General features: G+C 35.1%; 1 protein-coding gene across 6 annotated transcripts in view; it reads left to right on the top strand.

The window, feature by feature from the left end:
• Nucleotides 1-22488, top strand: part of FRYL (FRY like transcription coactivator) — a 276010-nt gene that overhangs the window by 73163 nt on the left and 180359 nt on the right. For 2 of the 6 annotated variants that reach the window (XM_063663634.1, XM_054486849.2), the window contains one exon: nucleotides 12196-12321. The exons of 3 other annotated variants lie outside the window; for them this stretch is intronic. The gene's annotated coding sequence lies outside the window, so the exon portion shown is untranslated. Of the gene's footprint in view, nucleotides 1-9853; nucleotides 9899-12195; nucleotides 12322-22488 lie in introns of all 6 variants that reach the window. One more of the 6 variants, XM_054486852.2, reaches the window with a different exon arrangement.

The raw sequence follows: 22488 nt of genomic DNA, 5'->3' as shown, positions 1-22488 counted from the left end.
GTTTATTGAAATTTAATGCATATAGGAAAAAGCCTTGTAATTGACTTTTTGTTGGAGAAAAATTATTCATTTTAAGACAAAAGCAGAGATTATTTGAGCCAAAACCTGATGGATTTAAGAGTGCTGTTGATCATGGTTGACTTGTGAAAGTGATAAGCACATAGATAGATAGATAGATAGATAGATAGATAGATAGATAGACAGACCTCATCGTTATTTTTCTTTAATACTGGGCTTATGGTTTTTTTTTCTTATTTTCTTGCTTAATAATAGTATCATTAAGCAGGCAGGAGAAAAATAATACCATTGAAACTAAAAGTTAGTAATTTAATTTGATTGAGTGTGTATATATATATATTTTATTATACTTTAAGTTCCGGGATACAAGTGCAGAACGTGTAGGTTTGTTATATAGGTATACGTGTGCCATGATGGTGTCCTACACCTATCCCCCCGTCATTTAGGTTTTAAGCCCCACATGCATTAGCTGTTTGTCCTAGTGTTCTCCCTCTCCTTGCCCCCCACCCCCTGACTGGCCCCAGTGTGTGATGTTCCCCTTCCAGTGTCCACGTGTTCTCATTGTTCAACTCCCACTTACGAGTGAGAACATGCGGTATTTGGTTTTCTGTTCTTGTGTTAGTTTGTTGAGGATGATGGCTTCTAGCTTCATCCATGTCCCCAATAAAGGACATGAACTCATTCTTTTTTATGGCTGCACAGTATTCCATGGTGTATATGTACCACATTTTCTTTATCCAGTCTATCATTGATGGGCATTTGGGTTGGTTCCATGTCTTTGCTATTGTAAATAGTGCTGCAATAAACATATGTGTGCATGTGTCTTATTGTAGAATGATTTATATTCCTTAGGGTATATACCCAGTAAAGGGATTGCTGGGTCAAATGGTATTTCTGGTTCTAGATCCTTGAGGAATCGCCACCCTGTCTTCCACAATGGTTGAACTAATTTACCCTCCCACCAACAGTGTAAAAGCATTCCTATTTCTCCACAGCCTCACCAGCATCTGTTGTTTCTTGACTTTTTGATAATTGCCATTGTGACTGGCGTGAGATGGTATTTCATAGTGGTTTTGATTTGCATTTCTCTGATGATCAGTGATGTTGAGCTGTTTTTCATATATTTGTTGGCTGCATAAATGTCTTCCTTTGTGAAGTGTCTGTTTATATCCTCTGCCCACTTTTTGATGGGGTTGTTTTTTTCTTGTAAATTTGTTTAAGTTCCTTGTAGATTCTGGATATTAGACCTTTGTCAGATGGGTAGCTTGCAAAAACGTTCTCCCATTCTGTAGGTTGCCTGTTCACTCTGATGGTAGTTTCTTTTGCTGTAGAGAAGCCCTTTAGTTTGATTAGATCCCATTTGTCAGTTTTTGCTTTTGTTGCAATTGCTTTTGGCATTTTAATCATGAAGTCTTTGCTCATGCCTATATCATAATTTTGCAGTTTATTATACTTATGGACAAAGTAACAAGAATAGTATTTGTTCTGTGGCATTTGTTTTATGTGTTTTGTCATACATTATACCCACATACATACATATATATATATATTTATTTACAGTAAATATATGTTAACATCTTAATGCTTATGAATTTTCAAATGATATATAGTAGCATTGATTTTTACCTGTAATCCTATGTGGAAAACTTACATTTAAATGACTGAGACCTTTACATATATGCGTAGTTTGCACATTATCAGTTGAAGTTAGTACATCTTTATTTAGTACTCTATTTTTCCGAACGCCACTTTTCTAGTTTCTGTGGGAGATGTAATGATGTATGTACCCTTTAGAGGATCACAGTCTCAGAGCAACTCTTACAGCACCACAGAGCTCTAGAACAGGAAGAAACTCTGGAGGTTATCTTTTCTTAGGGGTATGTTTAAACAGTAGTTCACTGATTCTTACGCATTTTCTCCTTTGCTCAGTAAGCAGGAGATGCGGGCTAATTTTTTGTTTGTTTGTTTGTTTGTTTGAAACAGGGTCTCACTCTGTTGCCCAGGCTAGAGTGCAGGGGCACAGTCACTGCTCACTGTAGCCTCTACTTACCAAGCTCAGGTGATCCTCTCACCTTAGCCTGGGACTACAGGCTAGTGCCACCATGCCCAGCTGACTTTTTTTACTTTTACTAGAGACGAGGTTTCACTATGTTGCCCAGGCTGGTCTCAAATTCCTGAGCTCAAGTGATCCTCCTGCGTGGGCCCCCCAAAGTGCTGAGATTACAGGAGTGAGCCATCATGTCCAGCCATGGGGCAGTTTTTTTAGGCTAGGGATTTACAAATTATGAAGTCAAGAAATAATTTTAGTGGGAAATGACTAGAATATAACACTTGTTTTTCTTGTAATTACGTTAGAGACTACCAAAGCATATTGCAGATTATTTCAAATATATCATATTATATTGTGTATATGTATACTGACTTTTAAAAAATGTATTATAGGTTGGGCGCAGTGGCTCACACCTGTAATCCCAGCACTTTGGGAGGCTGAGGCAAGTGGATCACCTGAGGTCAGGAGTTCAAGACCAGCCTGGGCAACATGGTGAAACCCTGTCTCTCCTAAAAATACAAAACTTAGCTGGGCGCGGTGGCACATGCCTGTAATCCCAGCTACTCAGGTGGCTGAGCAGGAGAATTGCTTGAGCCCGGGAAGCAGAGGTTGTAGTGAACTGAGATTGCGCCATTGCATTGCAGCCTGGGTAACAGAGCGAGACTGTCTCAAAAAAAAAAAAAAGTATTATAAATTTTTAAATACATTTTTTAAATGTATTTTTTTATTGAAGTGAAAAGATTTTAGAAAACATATCTTTAATGTGTCTTCTCCTCCACCTCCCACCCCCCAACTTGAAACCTGGGAAGCAGCCATTGTTCTTCATCCCTAGATATGCAGCTTAATCTCTTTGCTGTGCTCTCTTGCTCTCATGCCTGACACCAAAGTCAAGTATTTTCTACCCAGAAACCAGGTGATATTTCCCTGTGATAGTAAAAAATATGCAGTGAGGTCGTTTTTTCATTATGCTGGTCTTCCTTGCATGCCTTTGGGCAAAAATAAAACACTTTGGTGGCTCTGTTAATCTGTAAGTATTGCTTATGATGTGCCTAACTTGGTACCAAGATGTGATTTAGTCACCAAGAGAATTTGGATTATTTAATACTGGTACATAATAAAACTCCTTATCAAATATTCATGTGGGCACATACAGAGGCCTAATTGTATTCTTGTAATGCACAATATAAATACTGTTTTGGAGAATCAGCATGGTATGCTGAAGCCATGGTTTGGAAAAATGCATTGTAGTATGTTTTTATCTGTGGGAATTACTGGCAAATATAATTGAGAGATTCTAAATACTGTAGTTGTTTCCTTCACTTTTGAGTTTGGCTTAAGTATTTTTGGTCTTTTTTTTTTTTTAAATCGCTGAATTATTATTTTGTTGTATCAGTGGTTGAAGCTAAACCATAATTGTTATTTTAATATTTATGTCTTCTTTTAAAGGTATAGTTTAAAAACAATTTTCTCCCACTGACAGGGATTAAAAAATAAACAGGGCAAATAGTAGAATAAATGCTCAGGTGCCCATTCCTCAGCTCAAACATTTATGAAACCGTTGTTACTCTCTCCCTTTCTGCAGGTCCCAATTATTCTTGAGGCATTTTCTTTGTCACAGCATTTCACCTGTAAATACTTCAGTATGCATTTATAAGAGACAAGGACTTCTGTTTTTAGATAGATAAAGAAGAATCTTAAAATCCTTTTTGAAGAATGTACTGAATTATGATAATTAAATTTGTGTATGGGATGTTAGAGTGATATAAAGGAAAATGAGATAGTTTAAATGGAGTAAGTGGAAAAAAGAAATACCCGACAAGCAATTGTACCAAGAAACAGTAGAAAAGGTGTGAAAAGGCCAATTAACAGCTTTTAAAGTACTCATGGAGAAAAGGAAGACATTTGCATTTTTTAACAGGCAGTATGTGTCTGCATTCCACATAGGTCAGTAGGGGAGTAAAGCCAAGTGTATTTCATACCATTTGAAATAGCAATTCTGTTTCAAGACTTTTTCTTAAGGGAGAAATCAAAGATGTGTACAAAGATTGCCAATCAAGATATTCACTACAATATTACGTACAGAAATGAGGAATTGAACCTTTTTTTAAAGAGATCTTTTAGTCCGTTCTTTTATTTTTATAGATAATAGTACAGGTAGTTTCCATTTATTAAGTACTTCCCATACTTCAAGCATTTTGCTAACACCTTAACATGAATTATATGACATAAACCTCGAACAACAATAATAAATAAGCAATATTTATTACAACCTCCAACTTTCACATGAGAAACTAAGGCTTAGGCCGGGTGCAGTGGCGAACTCCCAGCACTTTGGGAGGCCAAGGCAGGCAGATCACCTGAGGTCAGGAATTCAAGAGCAGCCTGGCCAACATGGCAAAACTTTGGCTCTACTAAAAATACAAAAATTAGTCAGGTGTGGTGGCATGTGCCTGTAGCCCCAGCTACTCGGGAGGCTGAGGCAGGAGAATCACTTGAACTTGGGAGGTGGAGGTTGCCGTGAACTGAGATCACGCCACTGCACTCCAGCCTGGGCGGCAGAGTGAAACTCTGTCTCGAAAAAAAAAAAATGATAGAAACTAAGGCTTGAGTTTAACTAACTTGTCCTAGATAACTCAGGAAATACGCATAAAGGAGAGTTCTAAACTTAACCTAATTCCAGAGCCTTTGTATCTAAACATTATACTGTACTACTTCCTGACCTAGTCAAAAAGGCGATTTAGGCCCATAATAAGAAATGTGAAGAAGGGACTTTGCTCCAGGTCACAAAAAATAATGCAACAGTGAGGTTGAAAAATCCTAACTCAGGGCTAAATACAATCTGTTGCCTCCCTGCATGAATATGGCTAATAAAAATAATTGTTTCTTACTTCTTCTCTTTAGTATCCTATATTCAACATTTCCCCATCTACTATTTATGAAATTATAAGTTTCTAGTCTTTATTTTCTTCTCTGAGGAATAGTTTTCTGAATTATATTTGCTCAGCAATGTTCATGAAATAGCACTGCAGTACTCATTTCCTGAGCCTAAAGGAATTGAACTTAATGCTCAATATTAGTGGAATGATTAAATGAAGATAATATATTTATAAAATAATGTTTTGTAACCACTAGATATTGTATGATTCCAGTTGTATACAATGTATACAGTGTTTAATTTATATAGGAAGACCTGAAAGAAATTAACCCAGATGGTAAAATGAATTCATAGTGGCTACCTCTAGGTGTTAGAATTATGAGTAATTTTTATTTCTTCATTACTTTTTTGGGAAATTGTTGCAAATTTTATCAGCATTTGTGGTATAAGTTAATAAATATTACCATTATTGAGTACTTACTGTGTGTCAAGCACTATTTAAGCACTTTTCATCTTTTACACTTAGTTCTGAAAATAGCCCTAAGAGATTTTATTATCCTTATTGTATAGATGAGGAAACGGAGGTTGAATACTTTGACAATTTGAGTGTATCCTTCTAGGCGTATTCTTGGCTTCCGAATGTATTTTTTTTCACTTTGTAAAAATGTATGTTGAATATTATCGCAAAGTAGTCAATATATTTTTAAAAAATTGATGGATGACATTTCATCTTAGGAATGTCCCATGATTTTTTTTTTAACTGGTCCTTTTTGTTCTTTGTCTCTGCTGCAATATTCTGCTCATAGGAATAATAGTACAATGAACGTCTTTGCAAATAAATTTGTGTGTGCATGTCTGATTATCTTTCTAGAATAAGCTCTTAGAAATGGACTTACGGGGTCAAAGATCATAAACATTTTAGAGGCTTTTGGTACAAGTTGTGAGATTGCAGGTGACAAATGACCTTCCTTCCTTAAATTTAGAAAATTTGTTTTGGGGCTATAAATTTGGGAGAAATGGGTCATCTAAATCATCTGTGGGAATTTGTGCTTTCATAGTTTCTGTTACAGAAGTCAGGCTTCTCTAAGCTTGCTGGAGGCAGTGAACACAGAGAAAAAGAGGAAAGACAAACTTTGGAGATTAAATTGTAGCCACTTACTTGCTTTATGACCTTGAGCAGCTATTTATTCATTTTTCTCTTTTAGTTAACACTTTTATTAACTTAGAAACCTTTTTATTGCAATTGTTTTATATAAACATGTAAAATATACCTATCATCTATACACATTTTCTCTGATGTTTGATCTTATAGGACCTTAGGGTCATAATTAGATAGAATAAGTTCCATTGTATAATTAAAAAAAAACTATACATATAAAAGGTTAACACATTGATTACAGATGACCCTAGAAAGCATTTTAGATGTTGCATCTTTAAATTAAAAAGAATTTTTCTAAGGGGTCACATGTTCCCTTCCTCTGACAAGCAAGAACAGCAAATTTTGGATGAATTAATTGAAATTTCTGTTAAATAGTTAAAGATTTATTGTGTGTTTCTCTTGGGCATATCATCTTCCAGAGACTTTCAAGGCAACTTCTGCAGACTTTAATTCTAGGTTTGGGTGGTAGGGAGAAGAGCATTTTAACTTAAGGGAGTCCAGAGAATAATTAATGAAATCAGTAAAGAAAGTCTCCATATGAAGCCACTGAATACATTAGGGTTGGTTATTCTAGAAAAACCATGTTGATAATGGGTAATCTGACAGTCCAGAAATTCATGAGCAGTACAAATGGAATAAACAGAAAACATTCTATTGAGGATTGAAGGCTGTAATTGCTTTAATGGAAAAAAAGAAGTACTACTTTTTACTATGAATAGTAAAATTGTAATACAATCTACTGGCCGGGCGCGGTGGCTCATGCCTGAAATCCCAGCACTTTGGGAGGCTGAGGCAGGCGGATCACGAGGTCAGGAGATCGAGACCATCCTGGCTAACACAGTGAAACCCCATCTCTACTAAAAATACAAAAAAAAAAAAAAAAAACATTAGCTGGGCGCGTTGGCGGGCGCCTGTAGTCCCAGCTACTCGGGAGGCTAAGGCAGGAGAATGGCTTGAACCCAGGAGGCGGAGCTTGCAGTGAGCCGAGATTACGCCACTGCACTCCAGCCTGGGTGACAGAGTGAGACTCCGTCTCAAAAAAAAGAAATAAAAAAACCTACTATAAATGGTAGGCATAGAAAATAAGTATAAGGAGGATTTTTATCAGAGGCTCTTAATCCATAATTAATGGTTGGATTAGGAAGGCTCAACTCTTCGAAGTTATAGAAATGTGCTTTTTGGAAGATGACATCTCCACCTCTTTCAGATTTCTAAAGCAGTAACTCCAAAAGGCTTAAGCTTCCACTGGAATGAAAGCTCCACAAGGATAGGGATTTTTTTTTTATTCACTTTTTTTCCCTCATACTGGCAGATAGTTCTGCTTAATAAATATTTGTCAAGTGTATGATTTCTGTAAACTTATGTGTGATATACTTATAGTAATAGATTTTTAGAAGTTAGGAGTGTATGTAGTAAATCCCAGATTGATGTCTTAACTGGGCTACTTCTGAATTTGTCCAAAAATTTTCTCTTGGTACTTAACTCTAGATGTAGAATGGAAAGATTTATATGGTAAATTTGTAGTTGAATTCCATTTTTTCTGTGCCAACATGAAAATGTAGTATGAAAATTATTCTAAAAATACATATTCATTCATCAGTGTATAAGAAAATGTACCACTGTGATGCTGTTTTCATTTGATTTAATGAATGAAACTGTTACAGAAAACTTCCTCTTAAAATTGTGAATGGAAAATTTGCTGCTTGTTTTCATTAGATCAAGTAATATGACAATAACTGCTGTTCTGGCTGAAAATGTAAAGTCAATAAAATGTTGACAAATTCACCTGCAGAGAACATTGCTTTATCAGCAAGAAATTTAGATTTTTGCAGTGAAGCCCAAATATTATGGCTGAGTATCATTACACAGCATTTTTAGCAGGTCATGTAATATAATCTGTAATTATATTAGTCAGTGTAGTACGTTTCCATACTTTTTAAAATTGAAATTTGGGAGAAGGTTAAAAAGAGGCTGGCCGCGGTAGCTCACGCTGTAATCCCAGCACTTTGGGAGGCTGAGGTGGGTGGATCACTTGAGGTCAAAAGTTCAAGATTAGCCTGGCCAACATGGTGAAACCCTATCTCTACTAAAAATACAAAAAATTAGCCGGGCATGGTGGCACACGCCTGTAATCCTAACTACTTGGGAAGCTGAGGTAGGAGAATCACGTGAATATGGGAGGCAGAGGTTGCAGTGAGCCAAGATCGTGCCACTGTACTCCAGCCTGGCGACAGAGTGAGACTCCGTCTCAAAAAAAAAAAATTGACTAAGAGAAGGTTAAATGCAAGTTCATTTTTTAAAAATTTTAAAAATTATAGCATTTCTCAAGAGAAAAAGTGAATTACTTAGCAATTGAAGAGTGATAAAACCACTGATAATTTTACAAATCATGAATTTTCTTTGGTAATTAAAGGGATGACCATAAATTCTTTTTTTAAAATGATTTTTACCAGTCAGATATAAACAATATTTGACTAATTGCTTGTTGCCTGCACTTGATTATTTGTGAGCAAATTTTTCTTGTTTTACACAATCTTTGGCAGATTAAAGAAGTTACTGCATTTTGTTTTCTATAATTATTTTGGTATTACAGGAACTATAATCATTTTAAATTTATTTGAAGACTATTACATCCTCACTCTAAAAGGCTGTCAGAACACTTGTGTCATTTTGATTTTTGCATCATTTTAAGAGGCCTTGCAAGATTCCCAGAATTAATTTTAGTAGAATGGCAGGAATTGACCCTCATAGATTCCATATCTTATAGTCTGGTTTCTCGCTTTAGTTGAAATATGAATTTCTAAGTCACCACACCCTCTAGTATTCAAGTATAAAGTAAAATACATTTTGAAGTTAGATTTAGAGTTTTGAGCTTGGATCTTTGAGGTAATTTACCATAATCTTTTTACCTGGTGGCATAATCCCTTTTATAACATTCTGTAAGAATGTTAGCATTCCTAACAACTGTTGCCTAAAGACTCACTGAGCAGGGACCCCAATCTTTTATGAAGCAGTCTTCGTATTACTTACATACTAATTAAGTCGTTGTTCCTTATGTTGAGCTCAAATCTACCATATGCCAGGCACCATAACTTCTCTGTTCAATTCAAATTGTGGAGTATTCCCGGCATACAGACAAGTATTGCGAATACTATATTGAAATCTCTGAAAGTCATTTACCCTTAATTTTTGCTCTGTTTGCTTGGGATTATTGTTTCCTGTATTAATGTATATCAGAGACACACACATCAAATGTCTTCCTAAAATTAAGATAAATTTGTGGCATTTCTGTTATTATTCTAGAAATTCTGTTCAGAAAGGAATGAGGTTCATGTGTTATTTGAACACCCATTCAGCTTTCTTTTGCTTTGTGTACTGAAGTGAAGCAAGGCTTTCCGCCCCTCTCCCCCTTACCCCCACCCCCGACCTCATTTGCCCTGAGGCCCTCCCAAGCACTGGAGCTGGACCTCTGTTCACTATTTATTACACATGGAAGCTTCCACATTATTACTCTGGCTGTAGGTGAAAAGTCTTGCCCTTCAAAGTTTGTGCTGTTGGGCCATTTACAGTCTTCTCTTCAGTGTTGTCAAATACCAACTGATGTCCATTTTTATTTGAACTTTTTTGTTTTAAATAAGAAAGAACAGCAATGGTTATTTGTATAGCATGACCATGTACAATTACCAAACCTCTCTGACCTGTCTCAAAATAATATTATAAAAGTAGTAGTAAAAATTATTATTCTTTACAGATAAAATGTTCTCTGATCAAGTGGAATGAAAATAAAAATCCCATGGTAAGTAATACATATGGAGACAACATGAAAAAGTGATTGTCCTGCAAGTAAACAGACCAAAAAAGTCCCAGAAAGACCCACCCCCACCAATCCAGCCCTGCTAAAAGTGATTATAACCTATAAAGAAAGCCAGAGAAGTATAAACTACGTATTTTCCAGGGTTACCAAAAGATGCATTTATTTTATCTTATCAAAAGTGAAAAGTTGAAAATAGCAAGGTTGTGTGTCTGCTGAAGAAGCGTTGCAAACTCTGGACAAATATTGAGAAGTCTTAAAGTGACATAGTGCCATGACAGTGTGATTACAAGAAGAATAAACACATACAACAAAAGTGTGACATTAGCACTTGCTATGTCTGAGCAGAAGACTGCAAAAGCAAAGCAAAATGAAATACCTAGACATGGTGGTACAAATTGGTCCTAGGTAGGATTTTTGCCATATTCCTAAAACTGCATTGTACTCCAGTAGTGACTGGTTTTGTGATTTGTCCCAGAAGATGAAGTGAAAGATAGCTTAAATCTCATTAAATATTGTCCAGTGCAGGACCGTGCTCACAAGATACGGCATGCTGTTTGTCACATTAGTTTTTTTTAGGTTTGAGGGAGAAATGATTCCATGAATCTAAGATAAGCAAAGTATCAAGATTATGGCAGGATTGTTAGCTATCATATTGATAATAAATTTTAGAAATATTTGCTGGAACAGTCAAAAATTCCAGTAAGTTTGAATGATATTATGAACAAGCACAAACAAGTTAGTATTTTATTCATATTTCCCAGATTTTTGGCTTTGAAGATTTGGCTTTAGTCATGATTTAATTGATTATGCCTGTGAGTAAATGAAATATTATATTTTTCTAACTTGGCTAAAGGAATTTCAAAGAGTTTTTAGTACAAATTACTATTTCAGGATATTTAACCTTTTCTGTTGGGTTGGAGATTAAATTAATTAAAGAGAAAAACGAATATAGAACTGGTTATTTAAAATAAGGCTAATTTGAGTTTCAATGCCAGATTTAAAATTTGTCTTATTTTAGCTATAGAAAAATACTAAGACTGGCCAGGCATGGTGGCTCACACCTGTAATCCCAGCCTTTAGGAGGATTACCAGAGGTCAAGAGTTGGATACCAGCCTAGCCAACATGGTGAAACCCCATCTCTACTAAAAATACAAAAAATTAGCCAGGCGTGGTGGCAGATACCTGTAATCCTAGCTACTCAGGAGGCTGAGGCAGGAGAATCGCTTGAACCCGGGAGGTGGAGGTTGCAGTGAGCTGAGATCGTGCCACTGCACTCTAGCCTGGGCAACAAGAGTGAAACTCCGTCAAAAAAAAAAAAAAAAAAAAAGCCAAGAAAACATGAAATGTGCCTGATAACGTGGAATCTTTATAAATGGTAAAAAGACAATTCCCAATTCCCTGTGGTCATTTTCTTTATTCTTAGTAACCATCCAAGTATTACAGATACAGTATAGTAGTTCATGGTCCATGATGCCCTCAGAGTTATTTTAGGTAGACTCTGAAAAATATGCATCCCAAATGTTATCTGTAGATGTGATAAATATCAGGCCTAGCAGATACATGAACTATTTTACAAATCTATATTTATTTTAGTGAATAAAATAATGTATTATTGAATAATTAAGTTGTGGTGTATTAGTTTAACCATTGGCTAGTAAAAGCATTGTCACTCTATACAGAAGAAAGGGAGGAGAAAAACTGTAGATTAAAATTTATTTAAGAGATATGGTCACAGTTGCCTGTATGGATTTTGTTTAAATTTAGAGGAAATTGTTAAAAAGACACTTATGAGACAATTGGGGAAATCTGAGTGATGATTAGTAGTTGATATTATATTATTAATATAAATATTATAATGGTATTAACTTATTTTTACAAAGTAAATCCTTGTCTTAGAGAGATACATAATGGATTATCTACAGATGAAATGTTATAATGTCTGGAATTTGCTTTAGAATAATCCAGAGTGGTGAGATAGAGGTTGGGGAAAGTGGATGAAGATATAAATGAAATATGATTTGCCATGAGTTAATTGTTGAAGCTGGGAATGGTGGGGGGTTTATGATACTATTCTTAATAATTTTGGATTAGTTTGAAATTTTCCATAATAAAAAACTTAGAAAAAATGTCATGCAACATTATTGAAAGAGGATATCTGCAGCACTAAGTGACACTGGTGTATAAAATGTATAAAATGTGTTCAGAAGTAAGGATGGATGTGAGTAACACACAGGTGTTAAACGCACCTAACGTGTAAATGTATTTTGTTTTTCTTCAGAGCTGAAGCCATTTATTGTTATCTTTGATGGTTAACATCTAAATGCTTAATTCCTGAAACCACTCAAGAGTCATAGGATTAGATGATCCAAGTTACCACCACGAAATTACTGTCTCAAGTGATACGGTAAGATTATAGTAAATATTCTCAAGGCTAAATAGTGATTGAGGTCTGAAAAGATTTTTAAATGCTGTATTTTAGCTGTGAGATTCTACTATAATTTCTTGATCCTATAACTATTATACCAGGAGTTAAAAGTTGTGGTAATCAGCTAAAGTGCTTAGAAGTATCAACATGTAAACAAGGCTTTGTGGCATTTCCTCCTCATAGATCCTGTTAGTAATAAATAGTTTCATTACTGGAGTGCGTCCCCTTTGCTATATGTCTCAGAGTGGATCCTTTCGATGTTTGTTAGCAATCAACACCTATAACAAGGGGGCTTGGGAAGCAGATGAAGCATAGGAAATTGAAGTGCAGTGCAGGCTTAACAAAGGTTTGGCCAACCCTACACAGAATATTATAACTGTGAGAGTATATTTCCCTTCTTAAGTAGTCAGCTTTTTGGGTAGAGAGACATATCTTCAATGCCTTTGTATCTTGCACAGATCATTAGAGAAGCTATTCAACAAATATTTGTTGAATGAAGGAAATCAGAGAAAAATCTGTGGGATCTTCTATAACACCTAATCCTGTCCCTATTACCTTAACCCCTTCATCTCTCCAGTTGAAAGTGCAGTTGAGAATGGTGAGGTTAGCAGTGACACAAATGGTTGTCTTGCATGTCATGAACAAACATGAATTAGCATTCTTCTATGTACCACTGTGTTTCTGGGCTTCATAGATAAGGACAACCTGCAGAGGGACCTGGGGAAAACCACAGACAAAACAGAAGTAACATGGGATCATATCCAGAAAGAGAAGGAGGGAGAGAGGGAGAGAAAGGAATGAGTTTTAGGCATATTAAGGCATGCAGTTTACCATTCTAACAAGTTGTTTTTTCTGTTTGTGGGGAATAGACTGATTGGATCTTAATTTTGACACTTTTATGCTTGAAGATTAAGAGACAATCTGCTTCTAAAAATCAGTGCTTTTTTCCTGTTGAATATATACCTGCTTCAGGGCAACAAATGTATGTCTTTTACTTGACTTTGTTGTTTTTTTCCTATAGGAGTTCTTGAGACAGGATTTGTATTAATAAATCCTTAAACTTTCTCTGAACCTTAATACTATATTAATGCTTTACATGGAAAGGATCTTTAATGCTTTTTAAATAAATGAAAAAAAGAATATTTGACTTAATAAGTAATGTGGTAGGAGAATAAGGATTAAAAACGAAGTAATTCAGAACCAGAAATTTACCCATTTTTCTTTTTTTTTTTTTAATTATACTTTTAAGTTCTGGGATACATGTGCAGAATGTGCAGGTTTGTTACATAGGTATACACGTGCCATGGTGGTTTGCTGTACCCGTCAACCTATCATCTACATTAGGTGTTTCTCCTAATGCTATCCCTCCCCCAGCCCCCCACCCCGTGACATGCCCCGGTGTGTGATATTCCCCTCTCCGTGTCCATGTGTTCTCATTGTTCAACTCCCACTTATGAGTGAGAACATGTGGTGTTTGGTTTTCTGTTCTTGTGTTAGTTTGCTGAGAATGATGGTTTCCAGCTTCATCCATGTCCGTGCAAAGGACATGAACTCGTTCTTTTTTATGGCTGCATAGTATTCCATGGTGTATATGTGCCACATTTTCTTTCTCCAGTTTATCATTGGTAGGCATTTGGGTTGGTTCCAAGTCTTTGCTATTGTGAACAGTGCCACAATATACATACGTGTGCATGAGTCTTTAGAATAGAATGATTTATAATTCTTTGGGTATATACCCAGTAATGGGATTGCTGGGTCAATTGGTATTTCTAGGTCTAGATCCTTGAGGAATCGCCACATTGTCTTCCACAATGGCTGAACTAATTTACACTCCCACGAACAGTGTAAAAGCATTTCTATTTCTCTATATCCTCTCCAACATCTGTTGTTTCCTGACTCTTTAATGATCGCCATTCTAACTGGCATGAGATGGTATCTCAATGTGGTTTTGATTTGCATTATCTAATGACCAGTGATGATGAGTTTTTTTTTCATGTTTGTTGGCTGCATAAATATCTTCTTTTGAGAAGTGTCTGTTCATATCCTTTGACCACTTTTTGTTGCAGTTGTTTGTTCTTTTCTTGTACATTTGTTTAAGTTCTTTGTAGATTCTGGATATTAGCCCTTTGTCAGATGAATAGATTGCGAAAATTTTCTCCCATTCTGTAGGTTGCCTGTTCACTCTGATGGTAGTTTCTTTTGCTGTGCAGAAGCTCTTTAATTAGATCCCATTTGTCAATTTTGGCTTTTGTTGCTATTGCTTTTGGAATTTTAGTCATGAAGTCTTTGCCCATGCCTGTGTCCTGAATGGTATTGCCTGGGTTTTCTTCTAGGGTTTTTATGGTTTTAGGTCTTAGATTTAAGTCTTTAATCCATCTAGAGTTAATTTTTTCAACCATTTTTTCCTGATTTCTATGTAGATCATTTGTGCTTCATCTTTTGAAATACTATGCAAATCATTTTCTTCATTTTGAGCATTGGAAGAATGAGATTGTATTGTGTTTCACTAAGTGAATCAGATTTTTAAAATTATTATGTGTCATTCAGAGTTATAGATATGATTGCTTAGGGGTTTTACCCTGTTACCTTTGTGTTTTCATTCCCTTCTTGCTCACTTAACAACCCCACAAGAGGGCAGGCAAAGGAAGGGAGAGAACTTTCAGTTTTCAAAGTCTTTTGTAGGTATTCCTTTATTGGACTCTCTTGTTCTACTTCTGAATTACATCAAGGCAGTACGATTGGCTACTTTTGCTATTTCCAAATATTTTGTAGGGTGCTCAATTATTTTGAAAAACATATAATGTTGATGACTGTGCTTATTGAATTTAAGAATTCATACTTTCACTTCTTCAGCTATATGTTTTTAGATCCATATATTTAAAATTATCAATTTTTTTTGGTTATTCATGCCAAAGTTTTCACCATTACTATTGATAAGTATCATTGATTGTAATGGGGAGTTTTTTTGGTGTTTAAAAGTAACTTTAGAATGTTCGTAATATAGAATAAAGTTTTAAATGACTCCTTTTCATGTTTTATAAAAGTTGACATTCCTGAGGTCTGTTAGTGAATTTTTAAAATGATAAGAATTATCTTTTGAATACAAGTTGCCGTTTTACACGTAAGCTCTAAGTTTATTTAAAAGGAAGACACACCTCAGGCCAAAGTAAATTTCTCTTTACATGATCACAGTGAAAGTTTTCAAAATCTAAATGTTAAACTAGATGGACGCTCAACATTTTATGGTCTCAGTATTGTCGTTAACACCCATTGTACATGTACGCGTACATGAAGTGCAGTTTCATGGTCTATAGCTGTTTGGTTTGTTATCAGCATGAACAGTAAATGTCCTAAAAATCAGCTTCAAAACAGCTGGCAATTGACTGACTGGGGTTTAGCACCGCCTAAATTCATATGACGTTTATCTGCTCTTTGACACAAATAGTGTACCTGAACTTCTCATCAAGGAAGTTGGTATAGGCACCTTTCTGTGTGCTTGTGGGCCTAGTAATGTAGAAGAACCTTAAAATGGATTTTTTAAAGAGAGTTGTTCCTCCCATTCTTTCGGGAGATGTGGTTTTGGATACTAGTACTCAGGAAAGTTCCCCAAGATTAGTTAAGATGAGACGTCTTAGCTCACTTTCATCTGAGAAGACGGTGGATGAGCAAGGTAGAACCAATTTCTGTCATAGTAATTATGACAAATACGAACACCAACAACTAGGTAAAGTAAAAACGTATTTCTTTCCATCCTTTAAAAAAGTATTTTAGGAAAGTAAAACTATTTTTACAAGTATGAATTCTAGTGAGCAGGAATATTTTGAAAATCAAGTTTAAATATTAAAATGTTCAATGAAGTATATAGTTGGCCTACTTTTTTAATAAAATTTTTCTTCAAATATAGCTGGAGAAATATTTATGCTGTAAGTCAAGATAAAACTTTAATGCACTTAAATAGTTTTGATCTTTGGAAAATATTTTGAAGCGTTATTGACAATATGTTAGTTACACCTGTAGGATATGTAAACAAAAAATAAGATACTGAATTTTATCTGTTACTGTAGAAACCATTTAAATTTTGTTTAAAAATATGTTCCATTGTTTTATTTTAAAAGATAATGAATATTTGGGGTGAAATATTGAAAAGTTAAATCTTTGAATAGAACAAGGATTATTTTGTATCATAGTATTTTTGTTATGTGTAATCCTGCAAAGTTAAATATAATGTTCTTTAAAGTTTGAGAGGATAATGGTTAATATGTTTTAGGATAAACATCAGCTTGCATATAGTAACTAACAAATATTAGAGGAAAGGAAAATTACTTAGGAAAAAGATGAAAAAGTGCTTCAAGTTTTCAAATATTTGATTAAAACAGTTTAAAATATTCTCTATGATTATTATTTTTTTAATTTTAGGGAGTAAATAGCTGTACCTATAAATTAATATGCTATTTAGTAGAAGGGAGTTTCTGTAAACCGTCTGCAAGTTTGATATGTATTATAGCTGTTTTCTATGCATATTTTAATATGTATACATATTTAAGCATGCACATACACATTTTTATTAGCGGAATTTGAAAAAATGAGACTTATTATCCAAGTCATTCTGATACTTGCTTTTTCATTTAGGACATCATAGACATCTTCCTGTCTCATTTGAAATGTGCTTTGTTGTGTGAATATAACGATTTATTCAATTCCTTATAGAAGAACATTTAGAATGACTACTTTTTAGTTATTAAAAATAATAATATAATATTCATTGATATATCACTTCATACCTTGGGATGATTGCTTATTAGTATAAGATTTCATATTAAAATTATATTACATTTTATTTGTTAAAATTGACATCATAATTGTACATATTCATGGGTTACATAGCGATGTTTTGATACTTACAGTGCATAGTGATCTTATCAGAGCGATTAGCATATCTGTCATCTCAGACATTTATCATTTCTTTGGGTTAGAAACATTCAGTATCTTCCTTCTAGCTATTTGAAACTGTATATTATTACTATGGTCATCCTACAGTGGTATAGAACACTAGAACTTATTTCTCCTATCTAGCTGCAATTTTGTATCTTTTAACAAATCTCTCCCTATTCCCCCACCTTCCCCCTGCCCTTCCTAGATTCTCCTATTTTCTGTTCTACTGCCTTTTAAGTTTTGATAGACAGTGCGCTTACCTTTGAAAACTTTATCATTTTAAGCTCCTTAGGGTAGGATATGAGAGTTCCCATTACCTTATATTCTCCCTACCATCGTTTCATGTCAGTTTAAAAAATAGTATATTTATGAGAAACCATACTTCCTTTTTTAAAAAAACCAGTTATGTAAAAGAATAAAGAAGGAGCTTTTACATTTTAAAAAGAAATATATATTGATGTCTACTGTGCACTGGTATTAGGAGTTACCAGTTTTTTATACTGTTCGCTTATTTGAGTAGAAATGGAAATAAGGCCACTGATGGGTTGGCATCTCATAATTTTAATTAAAAAAATTATAAATCAGCCAGCACTTGGTTTTGTGTTCAACAGTGTATATGCATAAGTGAAAATATGTATATATTAATATGTGCAGTTACTTGAATCATTTAGTTGTTTTCTTCACTTTACTACAGCCTACGTAATTGGACTTGGTATTTAAATGTAATATGGTATGTCTATTTATATGGCTCCTTACTTTTATCTCAACTGGTTCTTTTTTTTAAAGACTATCTTATACTCTTAAATACAGCACACATGTTACAACGTATAATAATTAGATTTTATAATTTGTATTAATTTGCAAATAAGCAGTCAATCTAATGATTAAGAATTTCCCATGGTATATATGTTTTTACTAATCAAGATCAAAATAAAGCATAATCATGAAACAGCAAGTAATCTGATGTCTGTTGAAATTTCTGAGGCTACAGGTTCTTTGTGGAATAACTCTTGCATGATTTTTCTCTTCAAAAATAAAATTCAACCTCAGGAAATGACTATTAAAATTAATTTAAAGAACTTATTCGGCAATTTATGTAGAGAGATTTGGTTTTAAAGTGTCTGGCTCTTCCATTTCAATGTACTGATCAATTCCTTCTCTCTCTCTTTTTTTTTTTTTTTTTTTTTTGAGATGGAGTTTTGCTCTGTCGCTAGGCTGGAGTACAGGGGCGCAATCTTGGCTCACTGCAACCTCCGCCTCCCGGGTTCAAGCGATTCGCCTGCCTCAGTCCCCCTGAGTAGCTGGGATTACAGGCACACACCACCACACCCAGCTAATTTTTGTATTTCTAGGGTTTTTATGGTTTTAGGTCTTAGATTTAAGTCTTTAATCCATCTAGAGTTAATTTTTTCAACCATTTTTTCCTGATTTCTGTGTAGACCATTTGTGCTTCATCTTTTGAAATACTATGCAAATCATTTTCACCACATTGGCCAAGATGGTCTCGAGCTCTTGACCCTCGTGATCCACCTGCCTTGGCCTCCCATAGTGCTAGGATTACAGGCATGAGCCACCGCACCCGGCCAGTTCCTTCTCTTGAATCTCAAGATTTGATACTAAATTTATATTGCATATACAAATTGTAAATACGACGGTTCATACCAATGTACACATAGGTTACTTGCGTCTCAACATAAGTGAATCTTACTTCCTATTTACTGGTGGTTGTGGGATAGAGATAATGCAGTGGTTTAGCCAGAAGTCATTAAAATATGACCAGTACAGTTCACCTAAGGGGTGTTACAGTTTTGTTCATTTGATGAAAGGAGAAATCGATGATATGGAGAGATTTCATGTAAAATGATGCAAAGAAAGAGCTATTCTTTTAGAGAAAAAATGGCATGTAATCTCAAAGCTTTATACTTGAATCAGTTGTTTCCAACTTCTTTAATTACTAATTCAATATTTAAAAAGTTATTTTTTCGGGCTGACGCGGTGGCTCACGCTTGTAATCCCAGCAATTTGGGAGGCCGAGGCAGGCGGATTCCCTGAGGTCAGGAGTTTGAGATCAGTCTGGCCAACATGGCAAAACCCCGTCTTTATTAAAAATACAAAAATTATCCGGGCATGGTGGCGGGTGCCTGTAATCCCAGCTACTTGGGAAGCTGAGGCAGGAGAATCACTTGAACCCGGGAGGATGAGGTTGCAGTGAGCCGAGATCGCGCTACTGCATTCCAGCCTGGGCAACAGAGGGAGACTCTGTCTCAAAAAAAAAAAAGTTATTTTTTCCTAAGAGATTTTAGGTAAGATTGTAATCTGTATTGACAGTTGTACATTTGTGAGAGAATCAACCGAGAATAAGTCTAGCTTAGAATATTTAGAAATCTACATGCAGCTTTTAACTGTAGAATTATTTATAGATGCTTGATTTAACAAAAATATGTGTAATTTGAAGGGAACGATATTTTAAAGATTCTTTGCTATTGATAATTTTTTTATTTTTTAACTTTCTTTAAATGTTAAGTAGCCTAATATTTTAAAAATTTTCCTAGAAGTTCTCAAACAACTCTTTGGTTTCACCAATATCCTCTATTCCTCTGTAAAATATATTTTTAAATGCCTGTAGCACACTACTAAATACTGATGAAATTCCCTGCTACCATTTCTGCTCCTAATAGGCTAAGTTGTGGGCTTAACAAGAATTGGTTATATTTTTAAACAAATCTGTTTATACCAATTATACTTATTGTGATTATGTAATTCAATTAAATATTACATAATTCAATAAAGTGTGCGATTCAAAAGCAAGAGTTGTTTCAGTGTAAACAAAGTTGAATGTTTTGATTAGACTTCATAAAGATTAATTCCTGAAAAAAATGTGCTTTTGAATTTCACATAGGCCAGGAAAGTATACAAGATTGGAAGGATTTTGCCCTTGGATACCTTCAGTTTCTTGTGTCATTTTAAAGAAATTGAAACTTGGCCGGGCGCAGTGGCTCACGCCTGTAATCCCAACACTTTGGCAGGCCGAGGCGGGCGGATCACGAGGTCAGGAGATTGAGACCATCCTGGCTAACACAGTGAAACCCCGTCTCTAATAAAAATACAAAAAAAAAAAAAAAATTAGCCGGGCGTGGTGGCGGGAGCCTGTAGTCCCAGCTACTCAGGAGGCTGAGGCAGGAGAATAGCGTAAACCCGGGAGGTGGAGCTTGCAGTGAGCCGAGATTACGCCACTGCACTCCAGCCTGGGCTACACAGCGAGACTCTGTCTCAAAAAAAAAAAAAAAAAAAAGAAGTTGAAACTTCAAGTCATAGCTGATGTACATGGGTTTCGTTTTAGGCAAAAAGACAATGGCGTAATCAGCATATCTGCCTTGCAAGATAAGGCCTTGGCACTATATCAAAAGGCTGGGGAATAAACATGAATTTTATATTTTAAGTTAAAATAAAACTTTTAGTGAGCCTCTTGATCTGTTTTTCCCCCCTGATTTCTACTTCAATGGAGTTTTGGATTAAATAATTAGACAACAGTTGTGTTACAGCAAAGGGCTTCTACTATATATAGCTGTATAATGTTGCAATTTTTTTTTTTTTGAGACGGAGTCTTGCTCTGTCACCCAGGCTGGAGTGCAGTGGAGCGATCTTGGCTCACTGCAAGCTCCGCCTCCCAGGTTCACGTCATTCTCTTGCCTCAGCCTCCTGAGTAGCTGGGACTACAGGAGCCCACCACCACGCCCGACTAATTTTTTGTATTTTTAGTAAAGATGGGGTTTCACCGTGTTAGCCAGGATGGTCTCTATCTCCTGATCTCGTGATCTGCCCGCCTTGGCCTCCCTATGTTGCAATTTTTAAGAGAAATAAATCATTTATTTGCTATTCCTACTTAATAAAAAAGGAATCAAAATGATCACATGTGATATGATATCATCTTATCCTATTCATGAGATGCTTAAATATCCTTAGACTGTTTTTTTATATGTGTGTGTGTAGAGTCCTAATCATGTGATCCAAGACTGGTTTCACCGATAAATACTAGTAGAATTGGAACATATAGTATCTATATTCAGGTATAAATGTTGGTGGGAGGAAGATATTATTTACTGATTCAGAATGTACTACAATGTTTTCTGACTATTGAACAGAGAAGTCCTTCTATGTCTAGGATTGGGTTATTTTATTCTGATGGAATCAACATTAATGTTGTTGTTCATTCCATTTAGAATCAAGGATAAGGGTTAATGTAACAAAATATATTTTAACATTGATTTTTATAAAATTCATCAAGAACAGAGACAATGATACATTTAACAGAAGAAGATATATACCACCATTAAGAATGGAAGAAACATATGAGCACCTTCTGTATTCTGGACACTATTAACTTGTTTTGTTTTACCAATAACTGAAGTGATCTCATTTGTCTACCTATTTAGTACATATGTGTTCCATTCCCCGCATCAAATAGAACATAAGCTGAGCATGAACTTTGTTTTGTTTGATGTGTTCCAAGGCTTGGGACATAATAGTTGCTCACTGATTGAAGTTAGTGAATGTTATCTATCTAAGTTCTCTTGACAACCCTGTGAGACAGTTCGTTATCTAGAATTTTAAACATTCCTGGGAACTTAAAATTATTTGAGGCCTTTTGATTACTAAGTGATATAGCCATGCCATTGTTTTAAAATAAGGCATTTGCTCCTTCTACTCTATTGCATTGTGTTATTGTTTGATGTTTTTGAATCTTTAGGTATACAGTATTTTTTTTTTTTAAAAGACTGGTGTGTCTGATGGGTGCAGTATCATGCACCGGTAGTCCCAGCTACTTACGAGATTGAAGCTGGAGGACTACTTGAACCCAGGAGTTCCAGGCTGCAGTATGCAATGATGACACCTGTGAATAGCCTCTGCATTCCAGCCTGGGCAGCATAGCGAGGATCTGTCTCTTAAAAAAATAAAGACTAGTGTATCTGTCAAGTTTTATTATTTTATTAAAGAACATATACTTTTTTGGTGCTTTCATTTAAAGATATATTTTAATAGGAAGAAACTTTAATTCTAGTGTGTATTAAGCATTACTCTTTGAAACTGTCTTTTACTTTAATGATCAGTTGATAATTAGTTTTCGTAACACTCTGGTGAGATAAACTGATTAAGTAAATGGCTATTTTACATGACTTTTACAAAACAAGAGACACACATATTGGTTCCATTTCA

The sequence above is a fragment of the Pongo pygmaeus genome, chromosome 3 (genome assembly GCF_028885625.2).
Source record: "Pongo pygmaeus isolate AG05252 chromosome 3, NHGRI_mPonPyg2-v2.0_pri, whole genome shotgun sequence".
NCBI classification, from domain to species: Eukaryota; Metazoa; Chordata; class Mammalia; order Primates; family Hominidae; genus Pongo; species Pongo pygmaeus.
The sequence above is the reverse complement of the archived record's forward strand: the minus strand, read 5'-3'. Positions and strand labels throughout refer to the sequence as shown.